Source organism: Peromyscus maniculatus, chromosome 5 (assembly GCF_049852395.1).
Source record: "Peromyscus maniculatus bairdii isolate BWxNUB_F1_BW_parent chromosome 5, HU_Pman_BW_mat_3.1, whole genome shotgun sequence".
Taxonomy (NCBI): domain Eukaryota; kingdom Metazoa; phylum Chordata; class Mammalia; order Rodentia; family Cricetidae; genus Peromyscus; species Peromyscus maniculatus.
The window spans coordinates 24,437,715-24,463,518 of NC_134856.1; the positions used below are offsets into that span (position 1 = coordinate 24,437,715).

Consider the following 25,804-nt stretch of genomic DNA (forward strand, 5'->3'; position numbering starts at 1 on the left):
ACATTCTGTAAGGAAGTGTCTCGGGACTCCCTTCACTCAGGTATGACCCTGTGACTCAATCCCACAGTCACAGTGTATGTCAGGAATAGCTGTTGCATTTACAGTGGGGTTTCTCAAGAGGCTACAGTATGCCATCTTAGTTGTCTCTTTGTTCTAGTGGCCAGTAGTCAGGTCATCCAATTATCTGGTAGTACACAAGCTGCAGACTTAGAGAGCCAAGTCTTACCACCAGAGCAAATGATCAACCAAGAGCCACTAACCAGCATATCTCTATACTAACTGGTTGTAGAATTTTTACTGATGTGTAACAAGCTCAACTGCCTAAAACAATGTGCACTGATTTGTTCTCAGGTCTGTGGGGACTCAGGATGTGGAAAGACTGGTTCTCCAGGCAGATCTCAAAGGCTGCAGTCCAGAGCAAGCTGCCCATGCCCTCACTTAGAAACTCTACCAGGGAAGACTTGCCTCCAAACTCCCACAGGCTGTGAGTAGAACTGAGTAGCCCACAGATTGAAAACAGAGGTCCTCATTTTCTAGATGATTGTCAGCTGAGACAAATGAAAATGTCACAGGCCTCATATCTGCACTCTGCTGTGTGGCCTCCTCCATGTTCAAGTCAAGCACTAGAAAATTCTTTGTGAAAAGAGACCCATATGCAGACCCGGGGCAGACTTCCCCTGGCTCTGAGGAGGAAGCTAATTCCTTCCCAGTGCCGTGATGGACCAAGCCGGGCAAAGAGACCCCTACACAGGCCTGCCCAGGCTTTGAGGAGAATGCATGGGCAACCTCGTACCTTGTGGCTCCAGGCAGACGGGGCACTATTATGGTGAGCAAATGTATGGGGGGGGGGGTTCATTTCCTGTGGACAGAGGCATATCTGAAGAGATGAAGCAGTGAGGAACAGGATGAGGTGGGAGGCTTCATTGCCACCCGGGCCCATGGTGATGTCTGGGCCTGGGCTGCTGCTGTGGCACATGTCTAGATTCATAGCCCTGATGCAGCCACAGTCTGTGCTGATGTTCCAGGTTCCCGATACCACCAAAAGCAGAGAGGATAGGGCTGTACAGAGTTGGCCCTGCCCCTCACTGGCTGCAGCACTAGGGAGAACTGGTCCTACCCCTCTCCAGCTCAAGTACTCAGGAAAGCGGGTCCAACACCTTACCTGGGCGGCACAGTAGAGCTGACCCTGTTCATAGGGGGCATGGGTGAGCTGGCCCTGAGGGCATGAGAATAGGAGAGCATATGGCGCCCCTCTCATCTGCCACGTGGTGGCGTGGGTGAGGGAAAAAACGCCCTCCTCCCCTTACCCTTAGACACATGTAACAGGTGGGAGACCTGACCCAACCCCTCACCAGCTGGAGCACTTGGGAGAACAAGCCCTGTGCCTCACCTCGGCAGGACAGTAGAACTGACCCTGTAGACACTGGTGAGCCAGCCCTGAGGGCATGAGAGGGGCATTGTTGGTACCACTTCCTTTGTCTGCTGTGTGGTGGTGGAAATGATAGAAAGATGCCTCCCCCCTCGCCCCTACCGCCTCCAGAGGGCGAGGGAACCGACCCTCCCCTTTACCAGCTTCAACACTCGGGAAAGCACAGCAGGCCCTGCACATCATCTGGGCAGCACAGCAGAGCTGACCCTGTGATGGGAGTCACAGGTGCGCCAGCCCAAGAACCAACTGTGGGAGATCTGGCCCCGCCCCTCATCTGCCTATGGCAGCATGGGGTGGGGGAGGGAGATGCCCTCCTCCCGCCCCTCTGCAGTGCCTGAGGCAGGTGGGAGGGCTGCTCCTGCCCCCACCACTGCAGCACTCTAGAGAGCAGGCCCTGCATAGGCCGGGCAGTACAATAGAGCCAACCCTGGTGGTGGATGGAGGTGTGGGGGAGCCACCCTGAGGCTATGAGTGTGGGAGAACTGTCCCCACTGCTTGTCTGTCACAGGGTGGTGTGGGTGGGGAAGAGATGCCCTCCTTACCCCTGGACCCTAACAGCCTGCAACGGACAGGGAGCTGACCCTCGCCCTCACCAGCTGCAGCACTCAGGAAAGCGGGCCCTGCTCCCCTCCTGGGCGGCACAATAGAGCTGACCCTGGTGGCAGAGGCATGGGTGAGCTGGCCCTGAGGGTGTGAGAACAGGATAGCTGGCCACACCCTCCTCTTCTGACATGTGGTGAGGGCAAGGGAAAGATGCCCCCCCCCCCTTGTTCCTGCCACCTGTGGTGGATGAGGGAGGTGACCCTCCCATTTACCAGCTGCAGCTCTAGGAAAGTGGACCCTGCACCTCACCTGGACAGCATAGTAGAGGGGACCCTATTGACCAAGGTGTGTGTGAACCACCCTGAGAACGTGAGCATGCGACAAGGCCCCACCTCTCATCTGCTATGTGGTGGTGTAGGTGGGGGAGAGATACCCTGCCCCCCACCTCCTTCAGTCCCTCAATGTCTGAGGCAGTTGGCAGAGCTGACCCTGAAGTCGTGAGAACGCGAGAGCTGTTCCTGCCCCCCCCCCACCAGCTGTAGCATTTATGATAGTGTCCCCTACACCTCACCCTGCTAACACAGTAGAGCTGGCCCTGAAGGTGTAGGTGTGGGAGAGCCAACCCTGAGGACAGGAAAGCAGGAGAACGGCCCCACCCGCCCCTTGCTCACTGCTGCAAGGAATGAACTCACAAGGACAACGCTGGAGCACTCACCCTGGTGGTGGAGACAGGGGACAGATAGCTGGCTGACCAACCCTGTAACTACCCAGGCCCAAAACCAGGGTTATGAGGTGGCCCACCCCAGCATCACTCTATATGTGATCTGCTGGAGCATGAGAAGGGACCCAAAGTTGCAGGATCTCCACAACACAGGGCAACAACAGGATGACCAAGAGGAGCTCCAGTGAGGGCCCAGCATGGATAGTGTAGCAGAAACCAGAGGCCTCAGACCAAACCAACAACTCTGCAATGAACACTTGCAAGTAAAGATACATGGACAAGGGCTTACTGTGTGACTCACTGTGCCACACTGCAGCTTCCATGATGAGATTTTTCCTTTTTTCTTTCTCTTTTTTTTCTCTTAAATTCTATTTTATTTTATTAGGGGGCGGGTTGCGAGAGCAGAGGGTGGATAGGAAGGGATGGAAAATGAATGGGATGGAGATGCGTGATGTGAAAGACACAAAGAGTAAATAAAAAGAAATTAAGAAAAAACAAGAAAATTCTTTGTACCAAATTCTTCTCACACAGCAGATCTTTGTCTTCAGAAAAAAATCTATTCCCTCTTATAATCTTACTTAGCAGGTCAGGGTGTCCTCAAAACACTTCTCTTTTCTCTTTCATTTAAAATAGACTTATTAAAACCGATAAGAAAATATAAAAAATAAACACGTATATGAATACCAATTTGGATCACATGGTATTTGGGCATATGTATGTATGTGTTACTATATTGCATACTGTTTGTGGTGCTGGGGACAGTACTCAGCACCTAGTACCTCACACTAGGTAAGGACTATGCTACTGAATTATAACCAGCCCTACATGGTGCTCAAAATCAAGTTAAACACTGCCATCTCCCCAAACACACATCATTTCTTTATCATGGAAACATTAAAAACCCTTCTCCTTTTGAAATCGAGAACATCTAACTGCTACATGTACCACTCTGTTATGCAGTAGCCCACTGGGATGTCCCGCCTCTCTGTCAGTCTTCCCTACCCGTGGCCGCCTGGACTCTCCCCAACATGCTGTAACCACCAGTTTACTCTCAGTGGCTGTGACCTGGTCTCTCTCGTAAAGGGAGCCGCGAAGACTGACGGGACCATGGGACTAATGCTATCATGTCATAGTTCTGGGAATTATTCTGGAATATGTGGCATAGAAGGAGGATCAAACAGCTCACTTTAAGATTCTGCCTCCCACAGTGACCACTCAATGAGCTTTCAGCATAAGACACAAGGGTGATTGATGTTCATAACTGTCTCAGAAGCCAGCGGAATTTACAGTTCTCATTTGTTTCTAATGGAAGTTTACAGTCAGATCGTAGTTAGGATGAAATAAAGCAAAATAGTTTATGCTTAATTGTTGTTTCCTACTTAAATCTCACTAAACATATGGCAAGCACTTAGTATGGTCCAACCACCATTATACATATTGTAGTTCTCAGAAAGTTAAAGGTTAATAAAACAAACGGGTTTTTTTTTCATGTTGGTATTTTTTTAGGGGGGTGTCATTTGGGGGTTATTTTGTTTTTTGTTTGTTTTGTTTTGTGTTTGTTTGCTTGTCAATCTACAGGCAATAAGAATGACCTGGATAATTAAGTGTCAAACGTCCAAACGTAATGGATAATAATTTTTAATTTTCCAAAACTCATCAGTGAGTCTGGGCTAGTACATGATTTCACTTTTGCTCAATTTTTTAAAGTAGAGGACATGTGACATATGTAAACTTAAGTGATTTTTGACAACAAAATGAACCTCGCAACGTGGAAATATGATTCTCAATATTCTAGAGCCATACTTAGAATTTCTGAATCCTGAATACTTCTAGTTTACTAGCTCATTTGTGAGGATCATAAAGCCATTAAACAAACCCAGGAGCAAGAGACAGGTTCCCTCCATGTGGTTGTTTGAATAAGAATGGCCCCCATAGGCTCATGTATTTTAAAGCTTGGTCTTTAGGTAGTGGCACTACTTCAGGGATTAGGAGGTATGGCCTTGTTGGAGAAACCCTGCCAGCGTCTGTACATTGCACTTCCTAACTACAGGACTATGGAAACGTCTCAGTTTCTATTATGTCAATATCCCTTCTGTGGTGTTTCTCCTGAGCACCTTGGTAATGACACTGGGTTTGTGTTGTATGACTTTCCCAGATTTAACTAAGATCATGGTTAGTCTTTGTTTCTCAAGCCCCAAAGAGCCCACAATTATCTTACAGGGCTTCTGTGTGTCTCTTTAAAAGCATTATACCTCCCACTGCCTCAAAATCTGGCAAATTTCTTTAGCATAAGACTAGCCTGGAATTTGAGTCCTTTTTTGGTCTCCAAGTTTGACACTTCAGCTACACATGCAATCCAGAATCTTTGCAGAGTTCTGATTGCCAGGATCTCTGTTCTGTTCAGTGAAACCTTGATATTTCAGACTTTCGGTTCCAGCAGGATCCGTGGATGCCTCGAGGTGAGAAATGGCCCTTTTGTCCTTCTGTGTCAACTCACTCCCTCTGTGCTTCTCAACTGTCCTGCGTTTTGTCCTTTTCCCTAGTTTCCAAAGCACTGGAGAACTCTGGGAAATTCCGTTCTGCTCCCCACCCCCATCCTTTGCCTGGTCCCTTAGCCTCCCACCTATCCAGGAATTCAGTAGATCAGTAGTTTTGAACTAATGAAAACAAAGCTCCTCAATGAAAACCTTAATGTCTCCATTTCTCACTTAATCCAATAGAAAGACTGAAAGCCTCACTGATTTGTCTTCTTCTATGCAGGCAGAGATCCTTAATGTATAAAATTTTCCATAGATGAAATTTCCTCTATCTGGTCATTTCTGCTCACACAGCTGGATGGTATGTTCAAACAACAGATTTTGTCATCTGTCTGGCTCTTCTTCTACATGTAGTCAGAGGATTTCTTACTCATATCATACTCCAATAGAATTTGAATGCACGTTGCGTGTGTGTGTGTGTGTGTGTGTGTGTGTGTGTGTGTGTGTGTGTGTGCGTGTGTGTGTGTGTGTGTGTGTGTGTGTGTGTCTGGAGATTGAACCCAGGGTCTCATGCATACTGTGCATGTGTTCTAGTATGAGGCAATACCCTGATCTCTGAACTTCTTAATATGCAGAAGTTGTTGGAAAGCTAGTGAATCTTCCCAACATGTGACTAAAGGATAAAAAGCTAACCTTTAATAGAGGTCATAAAGTGTGATTGCAATGGTAAATAAAATGATGCCCTTATATGTTAGTTTGTTCATTGAGAAGTCTCTGAATAAACAATTTACAAATGCATATTTATAAATGGCTTTTCTGGTAAATAGGATTTGTTCAAAAGCCTAAATATCATCCAAAAATGATGCAGTAATTATTGACAATGATAGGCTATATTGGTTGATACTAGGTAAATGCAATCATCTTTCAAATGCCAAAACACAATGTACCAAATTGTATGCATAAAAACATTCTATAGACTTCAAAGAAAAATATGAATAAAAGCAAATGTAAGCACAGTTTTAGTTTGGATGCATCCCATGTGCCCAAGATGTTTTTCATTTCTCTAAGGCAGTGATTTTCACACCACAGATCTCTAGTCACATGGGTCCCCTTACATTGAACGGCTGGCTCTTTAAGACGTCTAATTTCTCTCTATGAACATGCTATGATACTAAAGTCTAGCAAGCACACAGGAGGCCTATGGTTCTTCAGGTTAATGGTGACTATGATGGGGCTCCTGAGTCCCATAACTCTCAGTATCCCTGCCGTTACCTCCATCTTATTCCATGTCCCTTTCCAATGATAAAAGGATCTTTGCACACAGGTGAAAGAATAGGGAACAGTAAAAATGTCTGTCTATTTTCTTTCTTCTGAAGGCTGTGTCTGGAAGACCCACCTTCTGCTGAAAATATGAGCTGTCAAAAGAAAGGGTTCAATTCTGTGGGTAAAAGACTTCTCTCTTCAGCGGTTCTACTCTGTTTCCATATAGTTTATTTCTGTATCTTTCCAAACCCAACATCAGGCAAGGAAAGTGAGCATCCTCCAGACATAGATGAGTCCTGCCCTTTACATTTACCTAAAGTAAAAAGAAAAAATCTCCCAAGAGTAGTGCAGTTGAAAACAACAGATTTTCCTTAAGTACTAAGAAATGTTTAAACATTTCAAATAGAAATAAAGTACAATGCCCCTTTGCAATACAAACACATATTCTAAAGTTGGTATCCACAGGTGCTAAAGAAAAGACCTGGATCCTGACTAAGCATGTGTTCTCTGGGTGTGGACTCCCATCCTGCTGACTCACTACAGGTAGTCTGTGCCTGTAATGTCCACCTGTCCATCAAGGGTGTGGTGCCCAGCTTGGCTCTATGAGGATGCAGTGGAAACTTCAGGAGGTGAACCTTAGTGGGATGGCTTGAGGTGGCCAGGGGTGTGCACTTGAAGGGGAAAGTGAATCTGGTCCCTTCTTTTCCCTCCTATTTTCTATCACCTAGCTGTGAATTGGGCAGCTCTGTTTCTCCATACACTCCTGTCAGATCCACTACCTCACCAAAGACCAAAGCCAATGGCACTGATGTAAACCTAGGAACTGGGAATCCAAATCAGCCTTTCTTTGTAAGTTGATTTTCTATGGTATTTTCACGGTGATAGAAAACTAGCATGCCCCCCCCCAAACTCATGCATGTCTATTACTAGCATCTAAAGTATTTGTAGACCCCAGTTCACTTCCATATATTCTACATCAAGAGTTTGTCAGGTCAGACCTCCATAGTACATCCATCAGCCTCCCTGTCCTTATCCAGCATCTTAATATACAAACATAATTGTGTCATCATTCTGAAAAAAGAGAAGAAAGTCATTAAGGCTGATTCATTAATCTCACACTAGACCTATGAAAGTTAAAGTTGGAGCCTCATTTTTTCTCCCAACACATATTTGAAACAAAGAGCTATGAAGGAAAATTCGGTGCTTAAAGTGATCTAAAAATTTAAAGCAGTGAAGATCTATGTATTTCTAAGAACTTTCTACCTTCAAAAGACATAATTGAAAGCTTAGAGCTGGTGAATAAGATAGTGAAAGCAAAGTAAAAAAATAAAAATAAAAAATAAAATTAGGCTCAGGTTTATTTATTTCAGGGATGCATGTGCTAATTTTAACTCAAGGTCACCTCAGTTCTGTACTGCATTATTATTGCCCATTTTGCAGGTGAGAAAACTGAGTTTTAGAAAATCGAAGGAGTTCCTCCACATCACTTCATTAACAAGAAGCAGGTTTGACCTCAGATGGTCTGCTTGTGGAGCCCATGCCTCATGGCAGTGTGTCTCTTCAGAGCCAGGACTGATGGTGACTCTAATGGACTTCCCTAGGGTTGCTTAATGAAAAAAATTTAAAACTGAAACTTTATTAGCCTCCAGGAATAGAAACAGAAACAAGTGATCACACTACTAGATTCAAAACCACCGTTGTTACATATTAACAGCCCCACAATTAAGACCACAGTCATGAGTCAATGAACAAGCCATTAGACAGAAAACAGTAATATTAACACAGCACATGTCTATTAATCTGTTGCTCCCTGGAAGTCATTATCTCCAATAACTTAAGGCTAAATAATTTCTAGGCAGAATCAAAACAAATGTGGTATTGCCCAAGTATTCCATAAGGTCATTTACAACTTAGAGTTTGTTTATTCTTGTCAAGAGATTATAGAACCCTGTTGAGAAATCGTTTATGTAGTATACCTTTAAAGCCTATTTTTTTCATGAACTAGAAAATAGAAGGTTAATATGAGGCATGGGATGTAATGGCCAATGCATCTATTCAACAAGTATTGCCTTCCTTTCTAGGCAAAAAGGAGATGGTGATTCCAGTAGGTAGATTCTACTATCACAATAGATTCCTTCCCCATGGAAATTTTACCAAAGCCTCTAATACTTTGGTCCATAAATCTCAACACAGATCCTGATTTGAATTACCTGTAGAGTTTTAAAATATGCTTATACCAGGGTCTTTGTCCTCACTGATTTAAATTTTTAGATCACTCTAAGCACCAAATTTTCCTTCAAAGCTCTTTGTTTCAAATGTGTGTTGGGAGAAAAAATGAGGCTCCAACTTTAATTATCATCTTACAAGAAAACAAAAATCAAAGTAGCTTTTCCACCAAGACATATGAGTGATGAGTGGAGAGATTAGCATTTCAATATAAATTTGCTGTTTCCCAAGCCAATGCTTAGGCCTGTGATCATGTAGAAAGTGATAGTATACCATCTACCTGCAATTATTGACATTTCGGTTGTAAACCTAGCCTTTACGGCTGAGCTATCTTTCTAGCCCATCCCTGCAGCTCTTATCCAAACCACAGGTCTGCAGTTCTCCAGTGTGATCCAGTAAGAGGGCAGGTATGGTCAAAACTGTGTCCATAATCATGCTCGGGTAATAGTCTCCTTTTAAATTCTCATCCTTTGCCCAGGACACAGTAGAGTATTCCAAAGATTGTATGGTCTATAATACCACAAAAGATTACACCAGAACACACATTGTCTTTCCTTATTGATCAGAACTTAAAGAGATTTATGAATATAAAATAGTGCTACCTTCTTAGGACAGATTTTGATTTCTCATAACAAGACTCAAAATTACGTTTAATTTAACTTACAATAGATTGTTTGTGACTTTATACAAATCTGAACTTTGAAAGTTTCTGAGCTTTGATTTCTAATAAGGGAAATGTTCGTGGCTAGCACAACACATGTAAACAAAAGTGCCCAAGACTTTCAAGAATTCTTAAGATCCTAAAGTGTCTGAAACCCAATGTTTCAGAAATACTGGTGCAAGTGGGCTTCAGTTTTGGGTCAGTCTCACCAAGTCTTTGTCAGAGGTGAATGGATATTTGTCACAAGCACGTAATACCCCAGGTACCAAATATCCTAGGCTGCCCTGTGCCACAATGCTCCCCTGGCCTGGGTTGCTCTCTTTGCCTCTAGTGTCTTCATACATTTTGAGGAAAGGCAACACAGTCATGAACAAGGAACAATCTCTTCAGGGATCACATTTGAACATCAGGAAGAGATGGAAAACATCAAAATAGGGAAAGTGTGTATAATAGTGAATCAGCGTTGTGCTCTGAATTGTAACTAACTGAAGTTATGTCACCAGCTCTAGTGAAGCGAGGTTGCTCTGATTCTGACTTTAAGTCATTGCTAATGAGAAAACCCAACTCAGTGGAAACTCAGAAAGAATAGCATCTCAGCAGGCTAAGGAAACCGTAAGTGCAGAAGCTCTGAAGCCAGAGTGACTGACAATTCAGAGAGAAGAGGTAAGAAGTGAGAAGCAAGGTCAAAGAAAGGCAGGACTCCAGTAACACTGCTTCATACTGAAATTGCCATAGGAAACTCTGGTAGGGTTCTGAGCCAAGAAATGGTGTGACTTTTTTCATGCTTCAAAAATAGCATCCAGTCTGTGGAGAACAGATGGCAAGAGGTCAGCAATGGAAGACAAGACAGGAGCCATTTACAAATGAGAGTTGGAGGATAGCGATTCTCCTTTTTCTAGTCAGGACCAAGCTAGGCATGCAAGTTTGAGGGAACCCATCATTGAATTCCCTTAAGTCACTTGTTTTCAAATATTTATACAAAGCACATTGGTATTGACAGAAAGCAACACATGCATGAAAATTCCCTTGAGTGTGATTGCATTCATCCTTGAGGAAAATAATTCTCAAGGGTCACAAACATATTTGTGGGTTAATCATTATTTTAGTAATTTTAGCACTAAATAATGATTGATAAGTTGTTCATAGCCTATTTATATTGCAGCTATTAAACAATAGCACAGCTCTTGAAATATAGGAATAGTTAGAAGAATGTAACCTAGAGAATGAGGTTCTACAAAAAAAGTATATGCACTGAGACAATCATACCATTACAATTACCTGTGGGAGCCTGTAATGAGTGTGTCAGTGGAAGGACATGTGCACTCGGGCAGGAACCTACAGCAGTGCTGAACAGCAAATGCCTGTTGCTTCTTTCTGCATGGGGACCATATCAGCAAGCAAGGGCTCAAAGACGGGCCACTGGCCAGTGGTCACACATGTGGAAGGACACAGAAGGAAAGACAGAGCCCACAGGTTTAAAAGGAACTAGTAACAACAGTCCTATCAACAGGACTCGGTGAAAATGTGTGGGCACAGTAGTGTGCCTGATGGTACCTGTATCTGGCTTTGTCACTGAAGTAAGGAGGCATGCTTCATCTGCCTTAGCAGATGTGACGTGATTAAAGCCTTAGCCCTGTGACGTGATTCTTTGTCTACTGAGCAGTTTCCTCCATGTTTTACAAAGCAACACACACACACACACACACACACACACACACACACACACACACACGCATGCAAAGGAATATTCTACAAAGCAGATCAATTTCAGTGAACTGCATTTATCAAATGACCAAAATAGACCTGTACATTCAAACCATAAAATTTTATAAAATGTATCTTCTCATGTGCTTAAGGATTTTACTATCTCAAAGAAACTACATTTGAAATCAAAAGCTAAAGCGTCGGAGGATCTCTGTCATGGGTCTCTTTGTGCTTGAGTTGAGTTTAAACTCAATGTTTGAGCTGACAAACTGTAGGTAATGGGTTCAGGCATCTTAGAGAATTCTAAAATCCCATGTACTAAGCAATGTCCACTCATAAGAGAAATAAGAAATGTTGTCACAAACTCATCTTGACACAGATATGCTTTTTATCTCTGTCATTTCCTAAGGTGAATTTCCCTATGATGCAGTCAAGAAGAAACTAAAACATCTCACCTAATGATGTTCCTCATTCTCACAGGGTAGATGAAGCCACGGAGAGCAATGGATTTAATCCAAACTGGCTTTTCCCTTTCCTTTCCCTGTTTTAATGTTCTGTTTCATTTTGTTTTCACTAGTACTTTGAAAGTTTTAATTTTTGAGGTTTCAATATTTTATTCAGGTTTTATTTTCAGTAATGTTAATTGCAGCATTTGAAGTGGAGAAGCAAATTCTACACAAAAGAGAAAACTACATACTGTCGGAGAAGGCTACACTGAACCCATTAAAGTGCTGAAAATATGAGTGGTGAAGCTGTAACAGAAGCCAGGTTAGACCCCTCATGTTGTCATGGTGACTGCAGTCAACTGCCCAGCTCAGAGCTGGGGATCCTGGAGATTTCATACTCGGCTGCAATGGGAATCAAGGCAACTAAAAAGAAGAGGAGAGGAGGAGGAGGAAGAACAAAAGAAAACCATACCACAACACAAGGAATTAAGAATTAAGTCCTGAATGACTGTCTCCATCATACCCAACCTCTCCACCCTAAAATGGCACAAAAGAAATAGCTAGCCACACCCTGAAGACTACTTTTGGTGTAAACCAGGTAACTGATGGGGTAGAGATGGGAACAGGGCATGGAGATCTGTCTGAAAAGTCCCTTTCACACAGACGTGTACACGCTTCTCAGCAGTGAGCATTAGGATGCCAAGACTCAATGCTCAGGAAGCCACAGTTTCATGTGTGGACTCATACAGGTTTACAAAGGGCCAGCACATTCCCAGCTTCCATTTGCAGCCTGCCATCTAGAGGGGATCCTCCCCAACCCACATCTACAGCTAAAAGGATCTTTACTAGGCTGGAGTTTCTTCTGTACATCCCAAAGAGTAGCACTTTAAAGCTGAGCCATCCCTAGCCAAGAGATCTAAGGTGGTACTTATCAGTTCTTGCATCCCCAACATACAACATTAAATGGTACCCTAAATTCTGAAGGTAGCTATACTTCAGAACAGTTTAAAATGAATGACTGTACAATGTTCATTTCTGCTTTAAATTCAAGTCCTAGACCAGACTTGTGGCTACCAGCACTGATGTTCTTGCCATCGAACAGAGCTGGCATCATCAGTTTGATATCTGGCTTTATGGTGTGAGTGAGTGTACCCTAAGCCGATCAGGCATCAAGGCTGACCTAATACTTGGCTGCTATTCCAAAGTGAGTGTTACTGTTTCCTGATATCCAGGAGAGACTGAAAGCAATCTCTAACTTCTTGTTCGCCTTCTGATAAATGGGAGCTTTCAAACTCTGTCTGGTCGTTCACATTGGTATGACCCTGGAATTTGTCCATCGTGTAGTCAATTACGAAGTTGCTTTGGGTCACTTGGGACTTCAAGGTCTCAAAATTCATCTGATAGCCAGCCAGCCCTCATAGCCAAGCTCCAGGTCGCCTGGGACGGAGGGCCCAGGAGCGTCAAAGTTCACATCACAGCGCAGGTTAATATGCTCCCTCTTGTACTGTCTTGGTCTTAGCATTCCTCCCTCCCCTCTTAAGTAAGAAGGATGAATCAAAGGTCAGCTTCAGTGCATATGGGAATGGTCTTCCACGGTGACCTCAGTGCCCAAGGCACTGTCTGTGTTCCACTTCTCTGTAAATACCCAGCAGTACTCGATCCATCTGTACTTGGTTTCCAGGCTGCCACTCACTTTGATGGTCTCCGTGTTGGAGGAGCCTGAGCTGGTAAATTCCAATCCATTCTCGGTCTCATTTTAAAACCACACTTTACGAAGTCAAAGCTGTAGTCCTTGGTGAAGACTTCCCTGGCGAGCTTGCCAGCATAGGTGAGAGGCACAGCCATTGTCTCTGAGGAGGTGATGGCAGGATTATCGGCTGCTACCTTGAGGCTCAGTTCTTTGAAAGTTTTAAACAAGATGTTTTGATCACATTTACCCCTTCTCCTCAGCTTCTAAAGACTGTAAGCTCCTGAGGCAGCAGATGACCACAAGGAAGATGCCACATCCAAACTCCGAGAAGCTGTGACACTGGGTACAAATCCTGTGCACTGGGCAGCCCAAGCAGACCAAATCCCAGGTAGGGGAGAGGAGTTGGGCAAACAATCTCACCCCAAGCCATGGAGTTACCTGAGACTGACAGCTGCTGGGAAAGGGAGAGACGATTTCCCATAAGAGTGTAGCTCCCAAACATTTTTGTTTTTTAAGAACAATGGTATGCAGTAAATGTTTAACTGTAAACTCTCAGAAGCTAGGGGTGGAATACTCTGAGCTATCTGTGGCAATAAACATCTCAACTAGAGATACCATACTATTGACTTGAGATTACCAACTATAGGTTGGGTAGGGATGGGAGTGACTGGCTCTCTGGGGCTATGACAAACAGATTCTAACACCTATTATAGGATCACTGAGGTCCAGTGGTGGAGATGTCTGTGGGACCCATCCCTTGAGATTCTGGTGTATTACGAGACTGGCTACAGCTACCACAGGCTTTAACAAGAAAAAAAATTAGCATGCAACTACATTTTCATGTATAACCCTTTCATCTTATGTGTTACAAGATAAGATCATGTCTCTGAAACCAATAATTTTAATTAAGAGTCAGTAGAGTCTAGATGTCTAGCTAAGATGAACCCAGAGCTATCTGCTCAAACAGATTCCTAATTGAAAAAAATCTTTAAAAACCAATGGAAACTTTGGTCATGGGAAAGACACACACACTCCAGGAATCTGGCTCACTACAACTGGTCTCATGACATATCTGGGCCCCAGGGTCAGTGTTAAGTGCCCTGGCAGTAAGTACTGGATGCTTCAAAATTTTCTCTATCTTTGGAGTATCTAACTGCGAGCTTTGTAGACCACAGATCACGTTCTATACCCGTGTTTAGAAAAGTAATCTCACTCAAGGTCCCCGAAAACAAGGGAAAAAGCCCAGACTCTGCCAGTCTGTAATGGTTCATAGTTTCTAGGTAAAAGTCAACCCATAGAAAAACCTCCCATTAAGGAATTTTAAAATGTTTTACAATTAAGAAGAGGGTTTTATTTTGCTTTAGTTTTTTTTAGTATATTGACCATACTAATAATATCACCTCCAGAAGAAACTAAGTTCTTTGGCTTCTTTATATTAGTATAATTGCATCGTTTTGTCTCACTCAAGCTCTATAGTATGACAAGTTTTGCTTTGTTACCACGTTTTGGGAACATTAAATTATTTTATTGATGATAGAGGAAGAACATTTATAACCCATAATGAGACCCTTTATTTTTGGCTTTTCTTGAAATAAAACAGCCAAGGGGTTAACTGTCAGCAAGCATCTAGAACAGCTTTTATAAGGATTGTTAAATCAGTAGCCTTCGTGGGGTATACCAATCTTCATGAAAAGAACAAGGGGAGAGAAAAGTACTAAATGCTAACTTGAAAAGAAGCTAAACTGATCCTCAATAAACTTTGGGAAATGAACAGCTAGCTTGACTAAAGAGGAATAATATGAATCCGGTGACGAAAGAGAAAGAGAAGAAACAGGGTTGCTTTGTCGTGAAAACCCAAGGGACAGCAGGACGGTGCACCTGTGGACAGACAGATATTTATGAGCAAATGGTTATGAAGACTAGACAGGGCCAAGGAAGGAATTCAACCCTGCAATTTCTTCTTCTCAAGAACAAAATTGTGTCTAGACTCAATGTTTTCTTTTCTACTCTGTTTTTCATTTAGTACCTTTTAAAGCCACAGGCATAGACTCACATGGTAACCTGAAAAACATAAAACCTGGAGGTATCAAAGAAGCCATCCACGTGCATCCTGAGCATGGGTGCTGAGCAGGGACATGCCCAGTGTGCCTGCTCTGGTTAGCAAGTGTCATAGGTCTGTCCCCTCTTGTCTCACTAATCTAAGTGAAGTCTGTGGGTGACAGTCCCAGAATTACCTGGGAACTTGTTAGAAATGCAGACTCCTTTGGTGCCATGTTGGTTGGATTACAGCATTATACTCTGTGTGTTGCAGGGTGGTCCTTAAGTACATGGAAGTCTGAGAAAACCTGGAATAAAGGACTCATTCATCAAAATGTAGGAGTTTGCTAAACAAATGAATCGCCCCATTCTATCTTATCTGTATTGTGGAAGTCAGGAAGATGGAAACATAACAGAGTATTTAGTAAGACATATGTTTAAAATATTAAGGGTACTCCATCATAGTAAGGTTTAAACATCATAAAAGTCAACTGTAGAAGTTGATTGCATCATCTTGTCTTTATGACCGATAATGTATTTTTCTTTTTTGGTTTACTTTTATACATACTGCATTTATATCACTGATCTTCTTTCTGCCTTTATTTACCTGGGCTTTGTTGATGTACCCTTGACAATATGGACTGATGAATACATATACTGTGTACAACATGATGTTTGGGTATGCATGGATTTTGAAATGATGATGAAAAGCTCATTAACCTTTTAGCCACTTCCCAGATAGATTTCTTCATGGACATCTGAGATCTGCTCTCCTAATAAGTTCAAATAAACAGTCTAGAATTGTTAGTTGTAGTCACTACACTGCACTTGAGACCCTCACAACATTCTTATAACTAAACATTTGTGCCTTTGGCCAACATTTCCCCACTTCTCCTTCCCCTGCCTGCAATGACCACTCTTCTAATTCTTCTGTCTGTTCTATGAATTTGATGTTTAGAGATTGCACAGGTAAGTGAGATCATCCAATCTCCCTCTGCCTGATTTATTTTAATGTATACAAATATATATATTGTATGTGTATGTATATACATTATAGTATTATGTGTGTATATACATTATAGTATTATGTGTATGTATATACATTATAGTATTATGTGTATGTATATACATTATAATATATATATATATATATATATATCCCTTAAGGCTTACCCGTGTTATATTCCTCCCAGCAATGGTGTGCTTATGTTCCTTCCCTGTATCCCCACCAACATTTGTTTCCCTGTCTTTCTGAAAATAAACACTTTTACAGGTATGAATAGATCTATCCTCTGGTTTTGTGTCCATTCTTTTATGACTAGTGAAGTTGAACATCTGTTTCTTCTGCAATCATCCTTGCAGAGATGTCAGTTTGAGTCTTTTAAAAAAAATAGTTAACTTTGCATGTGTGTGTGTGAGTGTGTGCATGTATTCACATGTATGAACACCTGAGTGGAAGTCAGAGAGCAATTTGTAGGAGTTGGTTCTTTTCACCATGAGTTCTGAATACTGAGCTCAGTCAGTCAGCAAGATCTTCACCCTATGAACCATCCTGCCAGCACCCTCTGTCCATTTCTAGATTAGATTACTTGTTTTGTGCTATTAAGTTATGTCTTTTCCTTTACACATTTCTTACATATTTTGCCTATTAACTCCCTGTTACACACACACACACACACACACACACACACACACACACACACCAAATATTTTCTTCCACTGTATATATTGCCTTTTCATCTTCTTTTTTTAATTCTGTAATATTTACTAAAAATATTATCTTTTTAGGGGTATAGGAATTTATTAAGATATGTTAGGGAAATACTCTCATGAAATGCAGATTTTCTTAATTATATGTCTTTAAATACTACACACAAACAATTTAAGGAGTTACTATACATTTAACAAACACAAGCTGCCCAGTTAGAGTTTTGCGCTGTAATACCTCCCAAGAATAGTGCTTGAAATTCAGGCAGCTTCCTGGGAAAGAATGCAGGAGAGCGTATGTCTTTCTGAAGATTTGCAAACTCCCAAAGCAGCAGGAGAAGTTATAAAAAGAAAGGCATTCGACCATTTCCATGGGAACATTCTAATGACTCCCGTTATCTTTATTAAGTGAGAAAAAAATCTAGTGAACAGCTACCTAACATTTGTATGGGACAAAGGATTCTTTCTTTCCTAACTTCTGATACAGTGTGCTCTGTGTGTGTGTGTGTGTGTGTGTGTGTGTGTGTGTGTGTGGTTTGTGTGTACATGTCTGTTTTGTGTATGTGTGTGTAAGCTTGCATGTGTGGTGTGTATGTGTGACTGTAGGGATTTTTTGTGTGTATGTGTTTGTATGTGCCTATATGTGTGTCTGCATGTATATGTGTGTGTAGTATGTGAGAATGGATGTAATTTTGTATGTGTGTGTATATGGTTGTCTGTGTGTGTCCAGGTGTGTGCATGGATGCATGGATGTGCCTGTTGTGTGCTTGTGTTTAGTGGCCAGATCTGTAGAGCTGGTTTTCTCCTCCTGTCTTTGCATGTTCTTCAGAAGTTCCAACCATTGAACTCCAGCCAGCAGTCTGACTTCGTTTACCCGCTGAGCCTTCCTGCAGACCCACTGTGTGCCGACACACGTCACGGAGCAAAGTCTGCAGTTTTGTCACTAACAGTAGCTGTAGGTTTTACCCCTCAGAACCCACTGGATCCATTAAGCTCTTGAGAAATTCACTCTCTGTGTACCAAAGAGACAGTGCTACAAGCTGAATGGACAATAATCATGTATTCACTCAGCCTGAAAGTGTCTGATATTCGAAACTCTCCAACACTAGAATGAAATCTGTGATATAAAAACAATGCCACTACATCCCTGAAAGACAGGCAGAATTAATGATGAAACTACAGGATGTGAACAGGAGAATCAACGACTTTTAAAGTATTTGATATATATTTGTGGGACGGAAAACTGCGTAATTGTTTAGATGCAGTTAAATGACTGTGACTTATCAACATAGTGAAACTACTACCTGGGGAAAAATCATACAGCTTGGCCAGTAACCCGTCGAAGCCTTTTCCCCATGTGACTTCTGCCTCTGCCGCAGAGACGATCACGTCCTGCGCACGGCTTTCCTTTCTTTTCCTTAAAGTATTATCATGAAAGAATATGCCAGAGGCTACTGTGTCCACGTCTCATGCTTACTTTCATGTCTAGCTGAAACCACATAAATCCTGTACATATTCTCTTATTCATACATCTTTTGAAAGTTACTCACATTATTCCTTACTGCTAAGGTTTCTTTTTATTGCCAGATGTTAGGTTTTTGTTTTTTTTTCTGTGATTATACATATACAGTGTTCTATCCCTATTACTCTCAGTAGATATTTGGTTCATTTCACTGTATTATTGGGTTGCAATAAAAATAATCTGCTGTTATGAAATTCTTCTGCATGGGTCCGATGACCATGTGTAAGTCACATTCCAATATACAGACTCAAATCAGTAACTGCTACATATCTTTAGCCATCACACCTGCAACTGGACTCACATGGTTTATCACCCTGGATGCCTTCATGAACCCCCAGTAATGTGAAAGTGTCAGGGCTTGATCTGTTCTGGAAATGGTTAGAATTTGTTTTGGCCCTCATTGTAGTTTTAATGAGGCTGGTTGCTGCGTGTTTATTGGCATTTGAGATTTCCCTTTTGTGACCTGTGGGCTTAAGTCTCCTGCTCTCTATTTCCCCGGTTGACTTGCCTGTGCTCACTTATAGGGGTCTTGGACATGTGTTACTTAGCCATGTCTCTTTGTCCTTTGTAGCTTATATTTGTTGTAAAGCGTTCCTCATTCCTCTTCTTTTGACCCCCCGTGGTGCCTTTTCCACCTGACCCAGAAATTTGGGGTTGACAACATTATGATAAAGCAATACAAATGAACAAACAATGACAAACAACAATAGGCCACTCATTTTATACCTTTAAAGGGTCACTTCTTGAAAATGTGTCCAATATCATCCTCCCCGATTCTCTATCCTAGCGGTGATCCATTAGTACTTACACATCTGGCTTAAGCCACATTGGCTCAGAATTGTCTTTGTAAATGCTTTTAGGTTTTTCATGTGTCTGAAAGTTTCTCTCCCACGAAACCTCACCACTGAAGTCTTAACCAACATCCAACAAATTAGTTTTTTAAAATCCAGTTGATTAGTGCCACATGAGAGACTAACTTTCCAATTTCTCTAGCAGTTTGCAATTAAAGGCAACTCACAAAGAGAATAAGGTAGATTGTGTATGGAAATCTCAGTGGAAGTCTCACTGTTCACCTCAGCATACAGACCCAGCTAATGAGTAAGCTGGATTTTTATTTCCTTTCAAATTCAACACCACAAGTTTCTTGAAGCCTAAATTCCTCATAAACACCAAGCACTAGCGGCTTTACTTAGCATGAAGAACTCCACGCACTTCCAGGCTCTAATTCCGACACCCTGGAAGTAGTGTTCAAAAGACCCAGTCTTCCATGTGCCTCTCCCGATCCCTGGCCTGCCCTTCTCTGTTTTGACATTGGTGCCTGGAGGCCAAGCCCTGGACTCTACCAAAGGAATTTCTTCTGCTCCACTTTCCTAAGGTGTATAACCAGTAAAGACCATGACACGAGAACAGAACACCCAGAAGGGAGCTTGAGGTTGAGATGCAGGCTACCCTGTCTTCCTTCCTGCTCAGACACCCTCTGCTCAGTTCTGTCTGTGTTTCCTGGGAACTCTTCCCTTTGAACCCGGGAGTGCTGATGGTTCTACAATTCCCAAGCCATGCTATTGCATTCTCCGAGCTTCCGCTTGCAAACAGTCCCTTTGTAAATAAACTCTCCTGGAATTATTCTCATTTGCAAGTGCCATCTGTTTCCTGTTGGGACACTGACTGATACAGCTTTAATAGCCAGGCCATGCATGTGGCAAAAGGAGAACCCAAACAAAGCATTAAGGCACATTACTGTGAAAACTGCTCTCTCAGGCCCATGGAAAAAGTACAGAGAGGCACATATACTTTTTCCTGAGGATCTCAGAGAATGATGAAGGAGCACATTCACTATGTGGAGCTTTGGAGATATATGAAATAATGAACATGAGATTATCTGTCTCTCTGAAGGACAGGTGCTCTCTCCCAGGACTGGGTTGTAGACCTCAGGCATTGGCTGACAGCTGGATTTCATGCTGTTAGTTATGGAAAGCATTGTCTCTGTACAGTCCCTTCAATCTTCTTGTTAATACTTTAATAGTCACTACCACACTTCGAAACTAAAATGAGACATTACTGTAATACACTTTATTCATGAGCCAATGAATCCCAGCTATGAACTGAATTCACAAATTTTCTCCCTTACTATTTTTTTCTTTCTTCCCTTTGTCCAAAAATGACAAGGCAGATATTTTTGATACTTATTCATTGATTTCATATTCTATATTCTATCACTCTTTTATTTTCTCAAGCTTTGAATATTAAAAATTAAAATACCCCCTATTTAGTAGTTCACATTAATCCTGAAAAGTAAAATAATTATGAGAATGTGAATAAATGTATGTCAGGATACTTTAAGAAAAGACTACTTCTCAGATCCAGGATGGTTTTTTAGAGACAAGTGTCGTTGTTTATGGACCACAGGAAGAAATGTGTGCACACTAAGACGCATTTAACACTGCAGGAAAAGCACTTTGATCTGTGGAGCCTGTTAGCTGAAATCACCAGTTGGAAATACACAGGGTATCTGGACAGGGAAGAGCTGTGGGGCGCTCTCTGTAGAGCTGCGGCCCCTACAAAAACTGCGGCCCTGCTGTGAGGTGACAGGTGAGGAGTGATTGGCCTGAGGTCCCCGTGCTCCCCAGTGCACTCACTTTTGCTACTTATGGAATAGGCAACAGGAAAGTGAGGGCCACCCTCCCCACGCCTGCCCCCAGTGCATCATGGTTTCTCCTTTCCTTCAGCTGACAGTGGTGAGGAAGCTCAGGCCTTGCACTGCTCTGTAATTAGCAGATCATTCGGTTAAACAGCTGGTGATCTGAAGGCCCTGAAAACACACACAATCTTTTACTAACAGGCCATCAAATGCTGTCTGTATTAACACTCTGCTCTTCTGTTGGCTGAGTCTTGCTTCTGAGACAGGACCAGACATCTAAACCTTCACAGCTGGAGCACTGCACCCTAAGAACTGAAACTACAGCCCACTGAACCTTCACAGCTGGAGCACTGAACCCTAAGAACTTAAACAACAACCCAGAGCACACACTACCACTATTCACTGATGATTCTGATGGTAAAAATTAAGTTACATTTTTAACAGAAAAATACCACAAATTCTATGGTACTTAATGATGAATATTTAAGTATACTTATTTATAGAAAAGCTACTTTGGCTACTCTTTTGCTAATATTTAACACTTTATAGAAAAGTAAAAGTGGGTCTCTATGTTAATGCTAGTTGATATCTAAACTCAACTGCATGTTTATTTTTTTAAACATAAGATGTGATACAAAACATGGATTTTTTTTCAGGGGATAATTTAGATCGGAAAAAAATTCACCTATAGAAGTTTTATCACTTACATTCTACTTTTTAAGTCTATCAGAATATGAATGATAATAACCTTACATAGTTGTACTGGAATTACTTGTGTTCCATGGAGATTGAAGAATACAGTGGGTAATATATTGTATTGCATGTTACTTTTCTCATTGATGTGAGCAACACCAAAAGCAATCTAACGGAGGATGGGTTTGCTTTGGTTTACAGCTTGAGGGATGCAGCCAATGGTAGAAGCCATAGCAGCCGAAGAAGAGGGAAGGGGCTGTTGGCCACACTGCATCAGCAGCCAGAGGCAAAGAAAGAGAGCAAAGGGTTGCTGTAGTAAACACCTCAAGGCCTGGCCCTCAGGAACCTATTTCCTCCAGAAAGGCCCCACTTCATAAGCTTCTCCAGCTCTCCAAAGCAGTGTTACCAGCTGGGGACCAAATGTCCCAACACATGAGCCTATAAGGAGTATTTTGTTTTCAAACTACAACCTGCAAGCACATTTAATTCCGTGAGATTTAGCTGTAATGTGATCTCTGTGGCTATGATTAATTCATGGTGTTAAAGGTAGACCAGATCTCTAATGATCCCTACATCATGTAAGCCTCTCAAATCCTCAATATCCTTGGCCCACGTAATTTCTTTGCCTTGAGTGAGAACGAGACTTGAGGCTTGCTCCTAACTTAGGCAATGACAAAGGTGATGGGCTATGGCTACATTAGTGGTCATACTACATGGAAACTGATGATATCGTCTTCATGGACCTTTATATCGTCGTTATGGATGATTTAGCATAATGGGCCTAAAGGCTGTCTTTACAGACTGGGAGAGGTTCACATTGCAAGAAACTGCAAGTAGCCTCCAACATCTGAGATGACCTCAAGTGTAAAGGTAGCAAAAGCTGGGGTTCTTATGCAGCTGAAAGACACAAAGTTCTGCCTACAACAGGAATGATAAAAACAAAGAAAGAAAGAAAGAAAGAAAGAAAGAAAGAAAGAAAGAAAGAAAGAAAGAAAGAAAGAGAGAGAGAGAGAGAGAGAGAGGGAGGGAGGGAGGGAGGGAGGGAGGGAGGGAGGGAGGGAGGGAGGAAGGAAGGAAGGAAGGAAGGAAGGAAGGAAGGAAGGAAGGTAGAAAGAAAGAAAAAGAAAAACAGTGTTCTTGCCAAAGTGAGTTCCAAGACCAGAAGAACATGTGTTCAATACTTTGACTCTATCATCTGAGACCATGGGCAGAGAACTCAATGAGGACAAAGTTACTGGACCCAGAGTAACGAGGAGACAGTAAATATGTGAGGTGGTAAGCTACTAAATTGAGTTATTATACATTTCTCTACCCTCAGTTCTTTTACATATAAAATAGAAATGTTGAATCTCCTATATTAGGCGCTGTGGGCACTAAGGGCTTTAGTGATTTCATCACACACACACACACACACACACACACACACTTCATCACACACACACACACACACACACACACACACACACACACACTTCATCACACACACACACACACACACACACACACACGCACGCACGCACGCACGCACGCACGCACGCACGCACGCACGCACGCACACGCATGCACATGCACACACATTCCTGGACCTGATTCTGGGAAAATCTCAATTATTTCTACTGCAATGATGCGAGATAATTACATTTCCAAAGAGTAAATATAATTGTCTTAGCAAGATGTGAACTCAACTAAGGTTAATAGTGAAAATGAAATCAAGAAGAATACTGATTAACCAAGAACTTGACAAACTTAATTGCATTATATTTGACTTTTCAAACAATCCAAAACAAAATTGAAAGCCAGGAGAAATTGCCTCAAGGCATGCTTCCTTGTCCTTTCAAGCTTTCTCTCCATCCTTCCCATAATATTCTCCGGCCTCCAAGGCACAGTTTTCCTTAGTAACTCTGTATGGTGGAAAAGAAGAAATCTATTTTAAACTTATAATAGCTCAAGCCATGCTTAGAACATAATCACTTCTTCTGCCAAAATGTAAGAATTACTCCATATTTGTACAAGAGGATAAATTAAAATTATAGAGAAATATTTATAACAAAACAATTCCATAACACATAAAAAACTCAAAACAGAATTCATGCACTTAAAATAGATAAATCCCATGGCTAAAGCCCCCCTTTTCTTTAATAGCCACCCAAACTGGCTAGCTTTCAGCCTGAATCTCTGAAAGTGAGCTTTATTTATTACTCTCATTTTGATTTCAGATCATTTTAATTACAAATAAAAAGCAAGCACCAATACAGAATGGAATGTTTATGGAATGTTACTTATGTGGATGTTTTTAAAGCGAGAATAGATAGTGGCCTCATTCCAAAGGCTCTATAAAACACTTTTATAACTGAATGCTGATCATCAAAATTTTGTAAAATCCCTTTTACTAGTAGAGAAAATGCAAAACAGAATGGCTAGTGTCTTAAAGCATGCCACATACAAGTCTGGATATTTTACCTAACTATGTCAAGTGTCACCCATGCCTCAGTTCTGTTATCAGAATTATCACTGCCAATATGAAGGATTGCCTTTGCATACTTTCAGTGCAGACACATGAGAGGGCATTTGAATATTACCAGCATCAGAGCTGATGTGAAACAAACTGTGGTTCTAGTTTATCACTCTGAAACCAAGAGGACACTTCGCAATACAAGCTGCTGAACAAGAATTGGTAAAGTGGTATGCTGCCTGGTGAAGTCGACAGGGATCCCAATGCCGACTAGAATTTGTAGCCTGTCCTGTTTTATGATGAAGAAGATATTGATGTTCTAGAGATGGAGGAAGAGCCAGGAACAGAACATTTATCTAATGGATAATCAGAATATCTTTTGCTTCTAAGTTCACATAAATTCCCATAGCTATGAAAGCTTTAAAAAAATCCTGAGAGTTTATAATAAATCACACTAATATAAATTGGCCTTTCACAAAACTTGGAAACTGGAGTTTTGCCTGTGTTTTTAATAATGAATTCTACAGGCAGAACTACTGGCTGCTCTGTCAAAAAAAAGTAACCAAGAACTCCAAGTCACCCAAAATGCCTTTAATGCCCTCTTTATCTGCCCTACAATCTGATTTATATACTTTCTCATCAACTGAAATGCTAACAAAATTCAACTATTTGCTGCTTTTGATAGCTCAGCCACTAACTGCTTGTAAATTTGGTCAGACTATTTAATGTTTTTGACCCTTTGTCTCTACAAACAGCAAGGAATAATGTCCTTCATTCTTTTGTCTGAGGGAGGGGAGGCTCCAAAACAATATAATGTGAGTGTACCTTAAAAATAGCAAGATACTATGTAAATGCAACACAATGTTACCATTAATATTAATACAGCATTTCTAGCCCATTGGATGTGACTGTTGCTAATTCATAAACTGAGTTTCACAACATTTATTAGCAGTGGCACTTTGGTGCTTTCAAGATATCACCATTTAATAGTCAGCAGACTTTGCCTATCCTTTCTAATAATGGCTATAAATCAATTTCATTCATACTTTATAAAATACCCCCTCTCTTGCAGCTAATGGGGACCAACTACAGGAATAGCAACTTGACACTTCCTTCTTCCACAAAGGTTTCTTAAGCCGCTGACTGTTCCTGCCAGATCAGGAATGTAAAGGAATGTAAACCAAGTGACAATGGGACACACACACACACACACACACACACACACACACACACACACACAAATGCAAAATTTAAGCAAAGATAACCAATTCATTTAGATTCCCAACAGAACAACAGTAGCCTACATTTGAATCATTTTAAGATCACTAAAAGAGCTGGAACTATCACAGAAACATGTTTTTTGCTATACTGATACTAGGAACAATAACTGTCCATGCCCCTCCCTTCCCCAGTAGTCCCCTTTCTATAGTGTACAACTCACTTACCAAGCTAACCTCTGGACTGTGGTTCCCAGATCTCTATTTTTTTATTATGAGATTATGGTAATTCGGACAAACTTTCATCTCAAGTGCCCTCTGTTTACTGACACGGGCAAACAGCTATCCATCTTTCTCAGGAAGTCATAAAGACATAGT

At 41.7% G+C, this 25,804-nt stretch overlaps 1 protein-coding gene and 1 pseudogene across 4 annotated transcripts in view; both read right to left on the reverse strand.

Annotated features, from left to right (window-relative positions):
* The window catches only part of Inpp4b (inositol polyphosphate-4-phosphatase type II B), a 742,657-nt gene that overhangs the window by 247,972 nt on the left and 468,881 nt on the right, over nucleotides 1-25,804 (reverse strand). The window lies entirely within an intron of this gene.
* On the reverse strand, nucleotides 11,055-16,265 carry LOC143273286 (non-selective voltage-gated ion channel VDAC1 pseudogene; annotated as a pseudogene).